We start from the raw sequence: 21,072 nt of genomic DNA, 5'->3' as shown, positions 1-21,072 counted from the left end.
CTCTCTCTCTCTATCTCTCCTAGAAATAAATAAAACATAAAAAAAATTAAGAAAGTCTCTCCTCAGCTTCCAGAAGGCACAGAGATGGCCAAGACTGCTCTGAGGTGCAGAATAATAAACAGAAATATAAGAATATGTAAGTGGCTTCCCGCTAGGGCAAAATCCACGTGGGATAAGGAAGAGATTAAAGCTTTCAAAAAGAATATTCAAGGACTGATGGGTGTGGGGGGAGGGGGGATGGGCATGGAGGGGGGCCCTTGTGAGGATGAGCACTGGGTGTTACATGGAAACCAACTTGACAATAAACTATTTGTAAAAAAAAAAAAAAAAGAATATTCGTGGCTTCTTATTTTCAAAAAGGGAGCTTGCCAGGAAACCTACACTATAGGTCAGTATATAGCTAGACTCTTCTTATAAGTAGAATAAGCAGGCCAGGGGTGGGAGATGGGGTGCAGACACTCCAGAACCCCACCCCCACGTCACCTCTGCTACCTCTCCTAGCTGAGACCGAACATTCATTCTGCACCAGGGAGGCGTGACATGATGCAAGTAGCCCTTCATACTTTAGTGTAAATTATAGTACTGATGAAAATCTTAACAAAAGCAAGATTAAAATCTTAACAAAAGCAAAACTAAGTACAAGGGCACAGGTTATTGGGAGAAGGATGTTTCCTCGTCATAAAGGAGCTAAGACTATCATGGTAAAGATCATTAAAGAAAAAAAAATCACTCAGAAAACTTGCTTCAGATTTGCCTGAGCAAGAACTCGGTGACTATATTCAAGATGAACAGCACAACTCTAACGCTTCGCGATGACAGATGCTCCGATGCGCCACGTGGACATGCTGCGGCTGCGTTTTCTGAGTGGTGACAATGTCCCTCTTCTGTTGTCAAGAGATGAGTGCTTACATCCAAAACGGGCCAACGCCCGACCCTCCACGGCAGCGCCTTAGCCAAGTGCTGACTACACCCAACACAGGCGTATCCCCTTTAGCGTACATTATTCAGCTAAAATGAGTTTTAATTTTCGTGCACCCTGAGATCTGATCAAAGTTTAAAGGCACACGAGAGTAGATGTTGTAGATTTAGATGCTCCTATAAATATCCAAGCAAACCCTGGTGGAACCAGTCTGTCCATTAACTTTTGGGGACTTAAAAGGCTTCTGTTACTTACATTATCCTTTTGGCGTTTTTGTGTTTATCAGAGAAAAGCAGTTTCCATTGGACTGTGTTATTTGTGTTTGTTTGCTGTTAGCTTTAAAAATATTTTTGCTTACAGGGTGCCTGGGAGGCTCAGCCGGTTCAGTGTCCAGCTTTGGCTCAGGTCACGATCTCGCAGTTCATGGGTTTGGGTCCGGTGTTGGGCTCTGCGCTGACAGCTCAGAGCCTGCTTAGGATTCTCTCTCTCCCTCTGCCTTCCCCTTCCCCACTCTCGCTGTCTCTCTCTTTCTCTCAAAATAAATAAATAAAACTTTAAAAATGTTTACTTATTTTCACGCAGGGCGCAGGCAGACAAGTGTCTGGCTGCTAACTGGGATTCCCATGAGCTGTTCTAAGGCAGAGCTCACACTAAAGCCCCAGCTCACTCACCACGTGGAAGTGAATGGAAAATAAGCACGAAGGTCTTGGACTCAGAGGTTTTCTTTCATCAATCAGTGTGAAGCTACTTCGTCACACCTTGATTGTTCTTACATCCTTCCTTCCCGAAAACAAACACGTCAAGAACTTTCTGAAATCTTTATTACCATCATGGCTCAGATAACTAAAGTAATGAAACTAGCCCCCATCCAGTCCGTCGCATCTCCCTCCCCGTGACCTGCCCTGTGCTGGCGTGGGAAGCCCCGTGGCAGCCAGAGCGGTGTGGCCCTGGGAGAAGTAGCTCACCTGGCGGGCAGGTGCTGGGGTTGGTTGGGGGGCGGCCTCTGTGGTCACATATGCCAAAAGGCTTTCAGTGACGTGTGGCCACCGGGCAGGGAAGGCAGTGGGCAGAGATACAGAAGAGCAGTATACATTGCATTCTGAGCTTTATTCTTCTGCCCTGACACATGGCCACGGTGGCTTAGGAACAGTATTTTATCACATAAAATTAGGAGCACTTGGATCCATGCTCACTGCACGCACATGCTTGGAATCGACGTGGCAGACTCAATTAAGCTGATGCCTATCTCCCATAATCAACCCATTATTTAAAACAATAGGGAAGACAGGTGTTTTGGCCCGGGTTAGCTCTATGTTGATACCATGGTTTGCCATTTCTGTTTGTACTCAAAATATTCTTAATACTCTTGCCTCTAAAATAGAAAATATAATGTATTTTATTTTGTTCTGGACATGAAATACAGAAATAGATAATAAATAAATATCATATACATCTCCGTGCTTCTGCAAACCTCCCAGGTCCTGATTCAATGTTCACTATTTTCTATCTAATAATATTGTTCCTTTTACATGTTTATTTTTACCATGTTTCCTAGGGGAGGCCCATGTTGGATTCGGTTGGGAGCCTGCCCTCCCCAAGAGCATAGCCTACAGTCAATAACACGACGTGCTGGGCTTTGAATGAATTAATGAATAGAAAACGCAAACTGTGAGCATGACTGTGATATTCTTCAACTGTCTTGCTATGGTGCCCATGCATGAAGACTTCGTCAGAAGACACAAAGTGTGGCAGGCCCTGAGACACCAGCTCGGAAGCTCTCCTTTTCGCAGGATACGTCCCCCTGGAAAAGTTAGCATCTGCGTCACCCACGTGTATTAATTACCTGGAGGTGAGATCCAAGTCACCGGAGACAGACTTAATTATCTCTTTGTTAACTGTGACATGTGGTAACTACATACATCCTGATCCTGGTATTTTTGTGAGATTAATTCACGTGACTTATGAGCCTCTCAGCAAAACCCCAAGGAGACAGAATTAGATTTCAAAGGAAAAATTATATAAAACAAAAACAGTTTAGAAATAGCTAACAATATATATTCCAGCTATCTCTTTAAAAATCAAACTTGAGGGGTTCCTGGGGGGCTCAGTCGGTTAAGTGTCAGACTGCGGCTCAGGTCATGATCTCACCATTCGAGAGTTCGAGCCCTGCGCCGGGCTCTGTGTTGACAGCTCAGAGCCTGGAGCCTGCTTCAGATTCTGTGTCTCCCTCTCTCTCTGCCCCTCCCCCACTCATGCTCTGTCTCTCTCTGTCTTTCAAAAAAAATAAAAATTTAAAATCAAACTTGAAAAAAAAAATCTCTTAAATTTTTTTCCTTCAGATATTTTAGGGGAGAAAAAGTTCCGTAAATAAGCTGAAGATTCACATGATGGTTTGAGATGCCTTCGTCTCATCATGAAAACATTCAAGAGAACCAGTGTAGCTTAAGCCATTCTTCCTTCTTTTTCAAAGGTACAGTCTTTTTGCTAAAGGTCAATGAGAGGCATTGTCGCTGATTTCTCTGCAAGCCTCAAGCGTGCTCTCAGGACAAAACTAGCGATGAGCCTGTGGGGGGCAGGGTGGGGACAGGCGAGGCTGGGAAGGACTCGAGAGAAGGATTTGACACCTAATGAGCGCATGTGTCCTGACGGTCCCGTCTGAGCGCTGGCAACGAACTAATTCAGTCCTTCCTACCTACCGTGGGAGACGGGTCTCTACTCTCAGATGGGGACACTAGGCTGACAGCGGTGATCTGCCCCAGGTCATATGGCCCCTGCACGGGGACCCAAGCTTCTGCTCCCCAACCTAACCCCGTCCCCAGTTACTCAGGTGCTTGTGTGTTCAGAGAGATGGGGTCACGTAAGGCCCCTGGAGGGACGTGGCGGTCAGCAAGGCTGTCCTCGCTGGGGGAACTTCTACCCGAGGAAGGAGCTTCTGAGGCTCACATTTGTGTCCCGGCTGCTGAGGACTTTCCTAACAATTGGTAATTTCATTCTCCAGTAGCGGCAGCCCGATTTTAACCGTTCAGGCTCCACAAGCAGGAAATACTAAACAAGTTAAAGATTTGAAAATTAAAAAGAATAAGAAAACAATCTTGCTCTTGTAACTCTTCCCGCCAACTCTCTCCCCATATTTCTTTCCCTATGTGAGGTCTTTAAAATCTGCTGATCACAACGGCACCACCGAAGTGAAGGATATGGGTCCGTAGATGGACATATTCTCCTGCTTTTACTGCCCAAGGCTGTGTGCTTCCCTCGTGATCAGTTATAATATTAAACTTGGTTACATTTCACTTTTACCCTTCTTTCGTTCCCACTCCCACTGCATTTCCTTCATCTTTTTGTGAAACAACATAAAATTGGCTAAACAAAATGTTAACTCTATTTGTAAAAAAGCCATTGAATTAATTCCAGGTGATAAAACAAAGGAAAATCAGCTATTAAAATATTTCATACTTAACAGGATTTGGGGTGAGTACGTACCTTTATGAATGATCTTCCCATTAGGAAAGAGGACTTGGAAAGCTAAGGGGTTGTAATTTCACGGTTACTAGAATTTATACATACAGGTAGATCAAGCAGCCTAACCAGATAGTAAGTTGCAGGCATTCAGGTTTGGGAGGGAGTGTTAAATATGATTCACACTTTCTACTGGTTACTTCTTTTTTACTGACTGAAGGGAGGGGAGGAGAACACCAGGATTCAAAAGTATAATCAGTCAATGGTTTCATTCTCCTATGTATTTTTTAGTTCTAGAGTGTGAAAATTAATAAAAAAAATCAGAGCTGTCAGCACAGAGCCCAACGTGGGGCTCAAACTCGGAGACCGCAAGGTCATTACCTGAGCCAAAGTAAGACGCTTAACCAATAGAGCCACCCAGGCGCCCTGAAAATATTTTAAATCGATTAAATACTGTGAATCGATTATGAATACTTATGTATTTATGTTAAAAATCTGAAAAATGGACTAGAATGATATACCAAAATTAGGATACTTATTATAGCAGGGCATGGAGGCAGCGGTTAGGAATTTGATAAGATTTGGCATGATAAAAAAACCCCACATATACACATTAAAAAAAAAGATTTGACAGAGCACGAGCAGAGGAGGGGCAGAGAGAGAGGGAGGCACAGAATCTGAAGAAGGTTCTAGGCTCTAAGCTCCCAGCACAGAGCCCGACCTGGGGCTCGAAATCACGAACTGTGAGATCATGACCTGAGCCAACCCAGGTGCCTAAAACATAAATTTATTCTCTCACAGTTCAGAAGGCCAGAAGTCTGAAGTCAAGGATCTGGTAGGTGCTTTCTGGATGGACTGTTCCCTGAGTCTTTGGCTTCTGGTGGTTGTTGGTAATCTCTGGTGTCCCTTAGTTCACGATAATATAACTCCAATCTCTGCCTCTGGCTTCCCATGCTTTATTCCCCATGTGTGCCCCTGTTCAAATTTTCTCCTTCCTATAAGGACACTTGGGGCAGGGACTGCTCTAATCCAGTGTGACCTCATGTTGACTTCATCACACCTGCAAAGACCTTGTTTCCAAATAAGGTCATGTTCGCAAGTTCCAGGTGGACATAGAATATTTCGGAGGGTGGCGGGGGGACACTGTTCAACCCAGTAGAGTCCAACCCCCGGCACCCCAAAATTCATGTTCTCTCATGTGCAAAATACATTCACCCCATCCCAGCGAGGATACAAAGTCTTAAGCCATGCCAGTATTAACCCTCAATCCAAACCTCATCTACATATTACCCTTTGGAAAAAGTTCCAAATCTCATTATCCGAATGATCTAAATGAGGTATGGGTGGGACTCTGGGTCAGATCATTCTGGGCCCAAATTTCTTTCCCTCGACAGAACAGTGGAGCTAGAAAACAAGTTAAGTGCTTCCAAAGTACTATGGTGGGACGGGCATAGGATGGCCACTTCCATCCGCAAGGGATAAATGGAGAGAGCAAAGGTGGGGCGGAGGATTGGGGAGGGTCCTGGTCTAGAGAAAGTTCTCCACCCCTCCAGGCGAGCTCCACTAGGCTGAGAATCATCCTCTGTGGCTTGATGGTCTGTCCTTGGGGCCTTCTCTGGCAGCTGGGTCTACAGCCCTGCCCTGGGAGTCATCTGGGCTCTGTCTGTCCCTGTCAGGCCGCGATGGCCATGGTTCTGCTGATACAAAGTTCTGGAAAACCTTGTCGATCTCTCTGGCACGTCACAGACCAGCACTTTTAAGTGTGAGCAGTCTACACTGTTCCTCCCCGGATAACCAGCCAGAGAAGGTTGACTGGGTCTGCGAGCCCCACATCTCGTCTCTTTAACATGGTTTTCCAGTCGCACCCTTGGCTCTGTTTCTAGAGCATGCTATCTGGAAAGACTGAGAATTTTCCAAATCATCAAGTGCTGGTTTCTTTTCGCTTAGCAGCTCATGGCTCAATTTCTCCCTTTTTGTAGTATTTTTAGTACCAAAAGCAAGGAGAAATCAGGTTGGAAATCTCAGCTCAATATCCAAGTTCACTGATTACAAGCTGCCCTTTCCACCCACTGGTAGGGGACACAAACATGACCAAGTTTCTGCGGCTTTACAACAAGGTGGCCTTTCTTCCAGGGGTGGATGACGCGCTCCCCATTTCCATCAGAGACCTTGTGTCTGTTGTCTCTGTTCCCTTTTCCTCGTGCAGATTTGTTTCCTGTGGCTTCATTTCTTAAGCTCATTTTCAGCTGTCTTGGTTGTTCAACGAGCCCTGTGCTGGGGGCATTTGTACACTTTCTGTATCTCTTTCATGCTTTATTTTGTTATAGTTCCCATTGTTTGCTGATTGTACGCAATAACACAATCGATTTCTGATCTTTTTAAATTAAATTTGGGGTTTCGGTAGTTGTTTTGTGGATTTTCCTAGGCTACTTTGTGCAATCCACCATGTCGTTTTCTGTTGTCCTTCATTCTTTCCTGGAGATTTGAAGTTCCTCCTGGTACAAGTCAATACTGTCTCACTTTGTCTTCTTTTATCTGAGATGCTCTCTACCTTTATGTTTGTTGGATGCAGAGCTGTGGCTTGACAGGGTTTTATTTATTTTTTGTCTCCTTCAGCACTTACTGTGTTGTGCCTCTGTCTCCTGACTCCAAAATTTCTGACAAGAAATCAGAATATATTTGAGTCAGTTTTTTTTTTTTTCATCTGGCTAATGTATCATTTTTCTCTGGCTTATTTCAAAACATGTTTTTCCCCTTTGGCTTTCAGTATTTTGGCTATGATGTGCTTACTCATTTTGTGCGCACCCAATCTCGGGATTTACCGAGTCTCTTGATTCTCTAAACTAGAGCCTTCACCAAACTGAGAATTTTTCAGCCCGTCTTTTCTTTTTTTTTTAAGTTTTTATTTATTGAGAGAGAGAGAGAGAGAGAGAGAGAGAGAGAGAGAGAATGACCGGGGGAGGCGCAGAGAGAGAGGGAGAAAGACAGGGAATCCCAAGCAGGCTCCACACTGTTGGTGCAGAGCCCGATATGGGGCTCGAACTCAGGAACCGTGAGATCATGACCTGAGCTGAAGTCAGACACTTAACTGACTGAGCCGCCCAGGTGCTCCTCAGCCACTCTTTCCAATAATTTTTTATGTCCCGGTCTCTCTCTCCTCTGCCTGTGGGACCTCAGTTACGTTTACGTTCACTTTAGTTTTCAAACATCTTTCTGTATTTTTCGGACGGAAAAGCCTATTGATCTGTTTCTAAGTTCATGGACTCCCTCCCTTGTCAGCTCCATTCTGCTGTGAAGGCCAATCAGGGCATATTTATTGCATAGACTGAGTTTTTCATTCTTGAAATTGGGACATTTTTAGTTTCTGGTTTTCTGATGAAACTTTTGTACTTTTATTTATTGAGAGCATATTTTCTTTGAGGCCACTGAGCTGAGTTAAAATAGGTAAAACGGAACCCTGTCTGTTTATTCCAATATATGTTCATTTGGGAATTGGTTTCCATGGGCGATTGTCTTTTCTCTTGAGAATGGGTTTAGTGGTCCTTTCCTCATCTGTTGGCTGAATCTGTATTGTTTCCCGAAGATTCTGAAGGTTTAGAGACTCTGAATTCTGTTGTGTTCCTACACAGAGCGCTGATATCCTACGTTTGGGCAGGCAATTCATTATATTGGACTGATAAACACTGCCTTTTAGGTGCAGCTCAAAATTCATTTTAAAATGCTGTGAGTTTGCACGGTTCGAAATCAGCCAGTCAGCGGGCCAAGCTTTTTCCATGGCGCTCCGCCCCTCTCTGGCTCTGTGCTTTTGGGAGTATCTTCCTCACTTTCTAGTGGCAGTGGTTACTCCAGACTCTATGCCGTGTTTCTGAAGGCCAAAAAAGCGTGGATTTTCCATGCATGTTTTACCCTGTCAGTGCTGAGCCATCCTGACTCTAAGGCTTAAGTCGTTACAAAAAACAGGAAAATCACCCCAGGCCATTCTTTCTTCTGAATTGATTCTCTGCTAGAATCTTCCTGCTTTTGTTCACTCTGTGCTACCTCCAGGCAGGTTTTAAAAAATCTATCCAAGTTTATAGCTGTTATTTGTGGGGAAATTGGTCTGGCTGGAGTTTCCGTGGCCATGGCCGAAGTGGAACACATAAAAAGTGATTTTGCATTTTCTTTGGCTTGAGTCACCAATGATTTCATCTACCCAAGATATAGTTTCTCTTGATTCACCAACTTTGGGGATCCACCAGCCCTTTTTTTAAAGTTTATTTATTTTGAGAGAGAAGGCGTACATTTGTGAGTAGGGGGAGGGGCAGAGAGAGAGAGAGAGAGAGAGAGAGAATCCCAAGCAGTCTCTGAGCTGTCAGTGCAGAGTCTGACGAGGGGATCAAACCTGCGGACTGTGAGATCATGACCTGAGCTGAAGTCAGATGCTTAACGGACTGAGCCCCCCAGGCGCCCCCACAACTTTTTGATAATATTACTTTGTACTATGTAGCTGTGTGAAGATCAAACTAGGATTTAATTTTTCACAAAAAGTATTTTTTCCCCAAAACTAGAGCCCCATGCAAATGGCTAATTCCTTTATAGTATTTCTGGCCCCATTTGGGGCATGTTTCTATATCTAGAATTCTTATTGTGAGCAGCATTCCTTCAAGAGTCTTGACATTAGGCAAATGTCTGTTTGAAGTTCCCGATCTTGTATACATTTAAGATAATGAACTACTCTCTTCTCTTCTGGTGTGGGTATTAAAACACAAAACACAATACATACATCTTTTCATACCTAGGAGATTATCATACACCTAGGAGATTTTCACTGCGTTCAATAGACTGAAAGAAATAGAAAAGTATTGAAAGAGTTACAGTCCTTGATAAGAGACTCCTTGATCAGCGAGTGGGAAAGATGGCCCCAGCTTAACAAAGCCATTGGAATGTGATACGATGACTTATTTTCTGAGTCCACCGGAGCAAAAAAATTTCTAGATCTTTTAGACAGACAAGCCTGAATCACAGAGTTTACAGATCTCACTAAATATAATGGGGACGTGTATGACGGTGGAATCACTACCCTATTCATAAGAGACTCTCTGAGATGAAAGGGAGAATGAGCCAGAATGGCGACCAAATGTGTATTATGACTATGTGCTTCATGAGAGAGTGATAGTATTTCTTGTTGCATATTCTGATGTTGTGTAAAGAGAATTGAAATATAATTTTTATGTAATAATGAAAAACTTTTGAAAACATCAATTGCTGTAAAATTGTTTGCAAAATTAAATTTCCCTACAAGAAAGTATGGTAACATTAAAAAGTTATTAAAAAAACAATGACTCATGAAAGAGCGTTAAGTGTCATATGCTCAAGTGCTGAATCATTCCAAGAAAATCTTAGTGGTTTAGAACATTATTTTTATTACTGGGTTATTTTTGAAATCCAAATATGTAATTAAAATGGCTAAAAGCATGCATTAAAATAATAGGTAGCTAAGGCTTTTATTGTAAACAGGCTATATTTTGATAAAAATGCCTATCAGTCTATTATTTTCCTCAAAACTCTAGGCAACACTGTTACTCATTTATGATTCATGTTTTCCTAATAGTATTACATTCTGTATTGAGTTATAGTCTGTGGTATTGAGAACAAAGATTTTGCCTCTGGCTGCTATCTGAAAAGGAGAACAGAAAAACTTTTTATATATGTTCTTATATAAAGAGAGAAATATAAGGAGAAATCCCTTAAACTATTTTAAACTTTGTGGAAGTTCCGATAATCAGGAGGTGAATTTATCATTAGCATATTTCCCAAACCAAAGCCCAGTGAAAAACAAAATAAACAGATTGCCTTTGAAGTTGGGTTCTAGCAATTGCTGGTTGTGTAACTGTGGAAATCTTGTTTAAGGTCTTCATTTTTTGTAATTTGTAAAATAGGAGTCCATTCTATTAACTTCTTCAAGAGATTGTTGGAAATAGCAAATTACATGATATGTGTGAAAATGCTACGCATAGTATCCAGAAATGAAAGAATGCTTTTTAATGCTTTTCCCTATATTTATAGTTTGTAAATTTCATTTATTTATTTATTTTTTTTAAAGTTTTTAATGTTTATTTAATTTTGAGAGAGAGAGAGAGAGAAAGAGAGAGAGAGAGCATGAGAAAGGGAGGGGCAGAGAGAGAGGGAGAGACAGAATTCAAAGCAGGCTTCAGGCTCTGAGCTGTCAGCACAGAGGCCGACACAGGGTTCAAACCCACAAACCATGAGATCATGACCTGAGCCAAAGTTGGATGCTTAACCAACTGAGCCACCCAGGTGCCCCATCGCAGTTTGTAAATTTTAAATGCATTATATTTTCCAAAGCAAACCATGGAATTTTATAATGCCTCTGATTCCACACTAAATGGATCTTAACCACAAGGTTGTTTGAATAGGGCATTCTAGTAAGATCAATCAGAATAAAAACTAACAAAACACGAATCTGAAATCTCATAGTGAAATGAACTGGCGAGGAGTTCACAGATGGAGAAATCTATTGTGAGAAACGACCAGTCTAAGTCATTTTGGTGCAAGTGTAATCTGGAAGCAGAAAAGAATAGCCTACTCTATGTGCCTAGTAAATCATTATCCAGGGGAGAAATTCTGCCTTTACAGTTGAACCTGAACTAGCTTGCTCTGCTTGTGATCGACAGAGTTAAGAAAGCGACTGCCAAAAATGTAGCTCTCCCAGCGTGAAGAATGGGGCTTGTTTCTGTAGTGTATTTCCAGAAGATGCTAGTGCCGTTGAGTCCAATTGAGGACTTCACATTTCAAGGTACTCTGTTTCCTCTGATTCTGATAAATTCAACATCATGAGATTACTGATGAGTCTGAAAAGATACGGCCATGGGAGGTGAGAGTGAGTCAGGGAAGAAGGGCCCCTGAAGATCCTCTGCTCTATGAAAGCAAGGAGAACAATGATCAGAATAGACTTTTTCAGAGCTCAGGAAACTAACCAAAGACAACGATCCAGGGAATGTTTATTTAAAAAAAAAAAGCAAACAAAAACCTGCTTAATCTTGGGAAGAACAGCAAGTTTTGTGGAGTTTAACAGAACTTTTCCCGTCCCCTTTCTGCTCTCAGCTCTGTGGTCACCTTGGAAACGCCACACGCTCCTGGGGAAGACAGACAGTCTGGCAGCCACCATGGCAGAAGCCCAGGGCCCAGACTGCTGCCATTATTTTAACCGGCCGAGGTTCCCAGAAGACCCCACTCGTCAGCCTTGTCCTGATCTGAGCCGACTCAGAGATGGCGCAGAGCAGCAGCTCTGTGGAGGGCATTTGTTGAAATTGATCAGGCAGCATTTTCGTTTCTCAACGGCCTTTGGTGGTCGGTGACAATGCGCCCAACACGAGGCCAACCAAAACAGTTACAAGGAAAAGCTGGAGGAGAAGATATCTTGTGGGGTCTATAAAGCCCCGGCACGTTCGTGGGCATCCAGAAGGCTACGTGCACGGGCAGAGCTGTGCTCATGCCTAGGGCTGTGTACATGCTTAGGGAAGGTCTAAGTCATGGAAGCCCTCACTGCTGGCTGACCCCTAGACTCTGCTCGAGTGGAAGGTGAGGCTGAGGTAGAATTTTCAGACACCTGGCCGAGTCTTGAAGGCATTCCTGAACGCGCAGGGCCCGTCAACAGAGACGGAGAGGCGTATGGCTTCCAGGCATTTCAGGAAATTTCTCTCAAATCCTTAGCTGACCAGGCAGCTAACCGAGCACAAAGGACACAGACTTTCAGAAGCGGTTCTGAAAGTTCATTAACAAAGAGCCACACACATTGTGCGTCTGTATGGATCTGATTTCCGGTGTTGATATTACATTATTTAAAATTCCCATTTTTAACACAAATTGCTGTATGTGCAAAGAAATAGGAAGGTGTGACCTATACAATGGAATAAAAGCTGTGAACGAAGACCTTTCCCAAGGAAGCCGGGATACTGTGTTTAGAAGGCAGAGGTGCCATTCACGGAAGTGCTTATTCTCGGTTTGATGATGCCCGTCCACCGTCATACCCATAACCGTCAAGAGCTTCAGAACGTGAGCTTATCTGGAAAAAGAGTCTTTACAGATGGAACTACCTAAGTCACAATGAGGTCCTGCTGGTTTAGGGTGGGGCCCATGGGTGTCTGCAGAACTCTATTCAACATCAGCAGAATACAGTTTTCTAAAGAACAGCTGGAACATTCTCCAGAATAGATCATAGGATACATTGTAGAATGAGACTATTTTTTTAAGAAAAGTTTATTTATTTATTTTGAGAGAGAGAGAGGGAGAGAATCCCAAGCAAGCTCCACACTGTCAGCGCAGAGCCTGACGCGTGGCTTGAACTCACAAACCATGAGATCATGACCTGAGCTGAAATCAAGAGTCAGATGCTTAACCACTTGAGCCATCCAGGGGCCCGAAATGAGACCCTTTTTAAAGTTGTAAATACTGAAAGGGTGAGATATCAACTCTGATCACAGTGGAATGGTAGTCGAAATCAGCAATAGAAGAAAAATGAGAAAATTCACAAATGTGTAGAATTTGTAGAAAAGACAAATCTACAGAGATTTGTCTAGATCAGTGCTTCCCAGGGGCTGAGGGGAGGGGAGAAAAGGGCACTCTGCTAGTGGCTACGGGATTTCTGTTCTCTGGTGTGAAAATATTTGGGATGTACATGGTGGTGATGAATATACTGCTTCGTGAATACGTACGCTGAAACCCACTGACGTGTACACTTTGAAAATGTGAATTTCAATCTCATTTGTAAAAATGTAGGAGAAAAAAAGGCACAACCATGAAATAGAGAAGCATACCTCATCTCTCTCTATCTCACACACACACACACACACACTCACACACACACACACACACACACTCACACACACACACTACATATATATATTTAACAGGTGCACTTACGGCTAGAAATGGACTATACACAGGAACTGTTTCCACAGGAGAATTACAAGCACTCGTATCCTGTATTTCAAGCAACCTTGATTTGGTCACAAAACCCAAAACGGAGTTCGTTATATAATCGCTTGTTTTAAAATACACTGGCTTAGTGAAGACAGTGAGTCTTTAATTCCCACTCATTTATGTGGTAGTCATGAAATCACACCGAGAGTTTCCAGCCTTAATCATAACAGGATTTGACATATTTGGGCAATTCTTTACATACTGTTCACATTACCTCATTTCATCCTTGCAACAACCTTTTCAGCTAGACTCGACGCTTCTGTTCTCATTTTATGTATGAGGAAAGCAAAGAACAGAGCATGTGAGGGTCCTATTCAAGATACCATAATACACCATTGATGGAGGAGGTCCCCGTCTCCTGATCCCCATTCTTAAATTACTTCCCAAACACACAGAAGGGAGAAAGAACTCCAGCTAAGAAAAGTGTCCATTAATTTAAACACTTGGTGAGAACATTTCTCCTATTGGCTTAAAAAAAAAAATGAAGCCACTATGTGGTTTCATGGTAGTGAATGAAATGTTCCCTCAGCTTTATTTTTAATGCTTCCCTTCTTTGAATGGGTTGAAGAACCTTTCATACCTAGCAGTTTCCATGTCGTGAGACTGTTCGTATCATCACATTACTCTTTTATTTAAAAAAATTTTTTAATGGTTATTTATTTTTGAGAGAGAGACAGAGTATAAGCAGGAAAGGGGCAGAGAGAGAGGGAGACACAGAATCTGAAGCAGGCTCCGGGCTCCGAGCTGTCAGCACAGAGTCCCACATGGGGCTTCAACTCATGAACCGTGAGACCATGACCTGAGCTGAAGTCGGACGCTTAACTGACTGAGCCACCCAGGCGCCCCTTCACGTTACTCTTATAAAAAGACACTTCAACTCACAGACGCAAATATGTTAACATACAGAAGCTTCATCTCTGTTTGTAGAAAATCCCAAGACACGTGGAGAGGTTGTTATGAACAGAAACAGGTCTAAGCCTCTGGAAGATTCCTGAAGGGGCATTTAAAGACCCACCAGGAGGCTGCATGCACCCCGTGAAACCCGGCCCAGTCAGCGGATGCTCTGTCCTGCAGTGACAAACAGAATATTGACGGAAAGCTCTGGGAAAGCCGGGAGCCCCGCTGACCCGGGGCTTCCAGGAGTTTCTATCTCAGTGCTCTTTCTGTGCAGCCTGGATTTACTTGGCCGTGCTTTCGGAATCTCTGACTGGACACTGAATGGACCCAGCGTCTGTTTGAGGACTTCTGTGACCGGATCAGCTGACATCACCGGGGGCCCGAAACCGAGCCCCACCCTGAGTCAGAGGCGGGGAATCCCTGGGGACCAGGTTCCCATGACTCATGCCTGTATCTGCAAACAGCCGCTGGGAGAAATGCCTGCCCAGTGTTTGCTCACCGTGGTGACTTTGCCCTTGCCACTCCTGGCTGATTTTGAGTTGGACAGAAAAAAAGGAAACACGGACGAGAACACAATGTGACAAGGACCTTGGGAGAGCCCTGTGTGCTGGCTGTCCTCGGCCAGGCTGGGGATGTGTGTGTCCAGGGAGTGTGAACATCCAGGAAGCCCGGACAGGGCTCGTGAATGTGAGGGAGGAAGAGATAGAAGCCAGGCTGACTAGGCTTCTGTGGGGGGCGGTTAACGTCATTGTGGTAAAAACATGTTTATTTGTGCCATTCTTAAACAGAAAGGTGTTTTCAATGATGCTGAATGAGTTCATTCAAGCTTTTCCTGAAAAAGAGTGCTTCAGGTTAACCTTTTTAAAAAAAGACTTCTTAAATTTTATCTCATGTGTTTATTTTTTTAATGTTTATTTTTGAGAGAGAGAGAGGGACACAGAGTGTGACTGGGGGAAGGGGCAGAGAGACAGACACACTCACAAAGAACCTGAAAGAGGCTCCAAGCTCTGAGCTGTCAGCACAGAGCCTGATGCAGGGCTCGAACTCACAAACTGTGAGATCGTGACCTGAGCCGAAATCATACGCTTAGCCGACTGAGCCTCCCGAGGCATCCCTAGACTTTATTATTTATTTTTTTAGAGCAGTTTTAGAGTCACAGCAAAATGGAGCAGAAAGAACAGAGATTTCCCACACACGCTGTCCCCTACGTCCCACCACAGTCCCCGCTCCACTATCAACACCCCTACTTGATGGCACATTTGTTACCAAGGGTGAGTGTGCACAGATGCATTGTCATCATCCAGAGTCCACAGTTTCCATTAGCAGTCCCATTCTATGGGTCAGGACACCTGTATGATGGCACGTGTGTACCGTTACGATACCATACGGAGTGTTTTCACTGCCCTAAAAAGTCCTCTGGGCTCTGCCTGTTTATCCCCACCTCCCCCAAACCCTGAAAACCACTATCTTTTTACTGTTTCCATAGCTGTGCCTTTTTCCAGAATGTCATAGAGTTGGATCATACCTGGGTAGTCTTTTCAGATTGGCTTCTCAGGTCACCTTTCAGAAGTTTTTGGTTATTAAAATTCACGTGTGACAAATTAAGGAACTATTGCTATGAAAATATAATTAAGACTTGCCATACTTTAGCACGTTGTTATTGTAAAATGACTTTTTTTCCCCTGGATAAGACAGTTTTCTAAGACACAGTGGGAGTTACAGAAAGCTATACTCGCGCACAATGAGCATCTCTTTGCGTGCGTGTGCGTGTCCACGCCTTGGAGGGGCACGGAGACTGTGCTGCGGTGGAGACAGTAACTCACATATGAATGGGGCTGATACATGGACGGAAGCTCACTCGGCCGTGCTCTCCGCACGGACTCTGTTCTCAAGGAAGTCCACACGTCAATTTGCTCCGTGTGTTGGGCTTCAAAGGCACCAAAGCGGGCAAACAAAGTGAGACCGGAGAGAGAATGTCCATGTCGGCCAGAGACAGATGAGGTTGGAGCTGTGTGGCTGCAAAGGGGACACTGGGGGCCCAGGGCCCGGGCTGGAGGAAGGTGCTCTGGAAACCGCGTTAGGGGAGGCAGCTTTATGGGCTGGACCGTTCTGAGTCTGCGAGTCACAAGCTCACGGTTAAAAGAGGACACGGGACACATGTAATCGCATTGGCTGGTCATGCAGTCCCTAACCCCCATGCGTCCTTTGTGGCTGGCGAGGTTCCTGGGAGAGGAGCCCACGGAGGCGACATGTGGGACAAAGCCCCTCAGTGCCCTGGGAGCTGAGCTGGGGTATTGCTCTGAGATGCCACCCTGAGAGTCCTTCCACATGCACGCCGAAGACTAGTTCTTTCTGAGAAGCTAGAGAACAGAAATGGAGAAAGACAAAGGCTGGAAGATGCCGGTGCCGACCCGGGCTGATCACCTCTGCTGCAGGGACTGCTTAGCTGCGCCCTGGCCACAGAGTGGGACAGGTTCCTGCCAGGGTGACTGATTCCTGTTACGGTCCCAGGGAACTGTGTCACCACCGCCAGACACAGAGCCTGAAGTGACTTTCTAAGTCTATCTGGCCTATGCCTTTGGTTAAGTCACTGCAGAGGAGATATTGCATAAACGCTTTCTCGGCTACTTTGGCAAAGCTCTGTGTGCTCTCAAGGGGAACAGAGACAAAATCTGCTTGCTTTTCAACACGTAGAGCAGCTTAGTTGCCACAGTGCGACTTCTGTATGTTGAGTCACTCAGCCTGCTCTGCCGTTTGGTGCCCAGTTTGGCTCCTGAACGGGCCTGCAGCTCCTAGACTTGAGTGACTCCCCCAAACTTTCTCTCTGTTAATAGGGTCCAGTGCAGCCCCGCGCCTGCTCATTCTCGGTGGTCACCCCAGGTCCGTGGGGCTGGAGGAGGTAGGAGGGAAGGAAGGGAAAGCGTGAGGAGGAAGAAAGGAGGAGGTCGGCGGGGGAGGGCAGAGAGAAGGGGACCCATCAAGGAAGCTGCACGAGGCAAGGCACACAGGCTCCATTTACTCCTGACTTCTTGCCGCCTCAAAACAACCCATCGTGGGCGGGCTGTGTCTTCTGTCACCGGCCCTCGGGGGCATCTATTCACCCTCCGCCCTTTCCTACTGATCTGTGGGCAGTGACGCCCATCCGTGCCTACTGTGTTGCCCGGGGTCCCGTGCCCCCAGGCTCCTGCAGGGTTAGCCCTGGAGGCCAGGGCGGGTGATGGGCAGCTGGGGTGTTGGGGTGTTGATTCCCTCCCGACGCCCTGTGGCACCACATTCTGACAGTGGCCACCGTCCGCTAGAAACACATCTTGTCCCTTCAGGCCTCAGGGTGGCTGGGGCTTCCTGCCGCTGCCAGTCCCTGGTCACGTCATCACCCGCAGGAAGGGCATTGAGATCCTTTCACAGCTGGCACACTGCACCCCCACTGCAGCGCAGGCCACTGTCATTTCTGCTGTAAGGAACTGTCACAGCCAATAGCCCCTGGCCTGCGAGGTTATGCCACTCTCTCCCATTCGGGGGCAGCTGGTGGCCAGCAACAGACTGAAGAGGGTATCAACAGGCCCCTTTGTTTGTTTGTTTTAATATTTATTTATTTTTGTGTGTGTGAGAGAGAGAGGTAGAGCGTCAGCGGGGTAGTGGAAGAGAGAGAGGGAGACACAGAATCTGAAGCAGGCTCCAGGCTCTGGGCCGTCAGCACAGAGCCTGACATGGGGCTTGAACTCCTAGCCTACAAGATCTCACCTGAGCTGAAGCTGGACACTTAACGGACTGAACACTCCATAAACAGGCCCTCTCTGCAAAGCGAGTCCCCCACTAAACTCTCTTCAGTAAAACCCTTTGTGAGCTCGGTCTACTTCCTGAATTTATCTGGTTGTTTATTAGCTGTTTAGCTTGAGAACAAAGACTGCCTGACTATGGCTCATAGATTACAAAAATCAAAGTTATTGTCCAAGTGAAAGTAAATATTCTCTTTTGTTCAAAAGCAAAACCACGTTTTTGGTCTCCTAGAACGTATTCTCCCCCACTGACATGACAGAACAGTTGGTAGACTGTGAGTTAATATGTAGAAAAAGTTGCATTAGGTAAGGATGTGTTTTTGGTCAAGTTTGCTGTGAAGTCCGCTGCATGGAGGGAAAATTAATGCAGAGCTTGTGAAACTTTCTCCATTAATATGTACACAATATCAGCATTGTCATCAGATGAACATTGTCATCAGATGATTCTGCAGAATTTAATTGGCCAGGGCTGAAAAGGATACTGAAATCCCCATATCATTCTTAATTCCTTAATTTTAATAGCAGCAAGGCATTATTAGCACCGGGTGCTTATACAGAGCTTTGCTCATTTCACGGCCTTTCACATAATTATCTCATTGGACCCTCACATTGTCCCATGAGTGACGGAGCCTTAACCAAGGCAAATATGACCTGCTGGTCCATCCTGCAGGATCCTGAAGGGACTTTCCCACGGTAGCTTACATGCTCGGGGCGGACAGACAGATTCAAATCCGGGGTGGCATTCCATGAAAAAGAATCAATGTTTATATTTAGAAATGACAAATTCCTGCGTCTGAGTATCACAAACCCTAATCCAGTACATTCCTGAATCACATATGATGTATCTCATTTTTGATGCAGTTATCCCAAGTTTTTAAAGCAGATTTGAGGGACGCCTGGGTGGATCAGTCGGTTAAGTGTCCAACTTCAGCTCAGGTCATGATCTCATGGTTCGTGGGTTTGAGTCTTGCGTCGGGCTCTGTGCTCTGTCCAGCTCAGAGCCTGGAGCCTGCTTCGGATTTTGTGTCTCCCTCTCTCTCTGTCCCTCCTCCACTTGTGCTCTGTCTCTCTCTGCCTCTCAAAAATAAATACATGTTAAAAAATTATAAGCAGATTTGAGACTATGGTAGAAAAAAGCCTGAACCAAATTTCAATATTTAACAGATAAAATCGCACAACATAATGCAACAGCCACCAAAGCATTAAGACTTGACTTAGGTGTGCCCCATAGACTAGAATCTGCAATCAGGAAATAAAGTAAAAGTAGGTTTGCTTTCAAACAGATTTCCCCTTTGTTTTCTTCTTGGCCTCCTTGGGTCAGCCACTGTGACTACTGACGTGGCTGTTTTAACTTGGTTAGGGCTCACCAAAGCACTGTACTTATCACATTGTCTACATTTTTCCTCCAGACCAGCACGTGTAACTGAATTTGGTGGCAAGAGTTGAGAAAGGAATTTGATTCCACTGTCTTTTGCTGACTGTAAATAAACTGCTTGTAGATCTAGAGAATTCGTCATGTCAAACTTACCTCTGAGGAAATGCTGAATTTCACAAAAGATAACAACAACAACAACAACAGCAAAACCCTTGGATGAGTCAACTTCTAAAACAAATTAGAACTTCAGATAACTTCAAAATGAGGAAAGGCTTTTACCAGCTGTAGAGTTAAAATGCAGATGGTTGTCAGTTTAGGCTCTTTATAAAAAAAGTCACACAAAACCCTGACAAGTGCAAAATAATTTGTAAAAGTCTGTGTGTGTGTGTGTGTGTGTGTACTCTGTATACTGTATTGTGTATGTGTATATACATGCGGTACTATATATTGTACATATATAAAACTATATACACAAACATATACATGCATTGAAAAGTAGAATACTATAAAAATATATGTAGGAAGTATGTAGAATATACTGAGGTGTATTAAAGTACATAAAGTACTCTGAAAACTATAAAACACTAAAAGAAACTTAAAAAGACACAAAGAAATAGAAAGACATTCCATGTTCATGGATTGGAAGAACAAATATTGTTAAAGTGTTATACTACCCAAAGCAATCTACAGATTTAGTGTAACCCCTATCAAAATACCAACAGCATTTTTCACAGAACTGGAACAAACAATCCTAAAATGTCTATGGAACCACGAAAGGTCTCAAATATCCAAAACAATCCTGAAAAAGAAAAACAGAGCTTGTGGCATCAAGATTCCAGATTTCGGGGTGCCTGGGTGGCTTAGTCAGTTAAGCGTCCGACTTTCGCTTAGGTCATGAGCTCGCGGTTCGTGGGTTCGAGCTTCGCGTCGGGCTCTGTGCTGACTGCCAGCTCTGAGCCTGGAGCCTGTTTCAGAGTCTGTATCTCCCTCTCTCTCTCTCTGACCCTCCCCTGCTCACGCTGTCTCTCTCTCTCCTACAGATAAATAAAACATTAAAAAAAAAAAAAAGATTCCAGATTTCAAGTTATATTATAAAACTGTAGTAATCAAAACAGCATGGTACTGGCACAAAAACAGATGCATAGATCAATAAAACAGACTAAAAAGCCTAGAAATAAATTCATAATTATACGGTCAAATAATCTTTGACAAAGGAGAAAAGAACATGCAAGGGGAAAAAGCCCCTCTCTTCAACAAAGGGTGTTGGGAAAACTGAAGAGGTACATGCAGCAGAATGAAACAGGATCATTTTCTTACATCCTATACAAAATAAACTCAAAATGGATTAAAAACCTCAATGTGAGACCTGAAACCATGAAAATCCGAGAAGAGAGTACCGGCAGTAACCTGACAACATCTTTAACATCTTTCTAGATATATGTCTTCTAAGGCAAGAGAAACAAAAGCAAAAAATGAACTATTGGGACTTCATCAAAATAAAAAGCTTCTGCACAGTAAAGGAAACAACCAAGAAAACTAGAAGACAACTTGTGGAATGGGAGAAGATATTTGCAAATGACCTATCTGATAAAGAGTTAGTATCCAGGATATATAAAGAACTTACATTTCAATGACCAAGAAATGAATAATCCAATTAAAAATGGGCA

The sequence above is a fragment of the Hyaena hyaena genome, unplaced genomic scaffold (genome assembly GCF_003009895.1).
Source record: "Hyaena hyaena isolate Hyena2069 unplaced genomic scaffold, ASM300989v1 scaffold_174, whole genome shotgun sequence".
Taxonomy (NCBI): Eukaryota; Metazoa; Chordata; class Mammalia; order Carnivora; family Hyaenidae; genus Hyaena; species Hyaena hyaena.
This window is presented reverse-complemented; position numbering follows the sequence as displayed.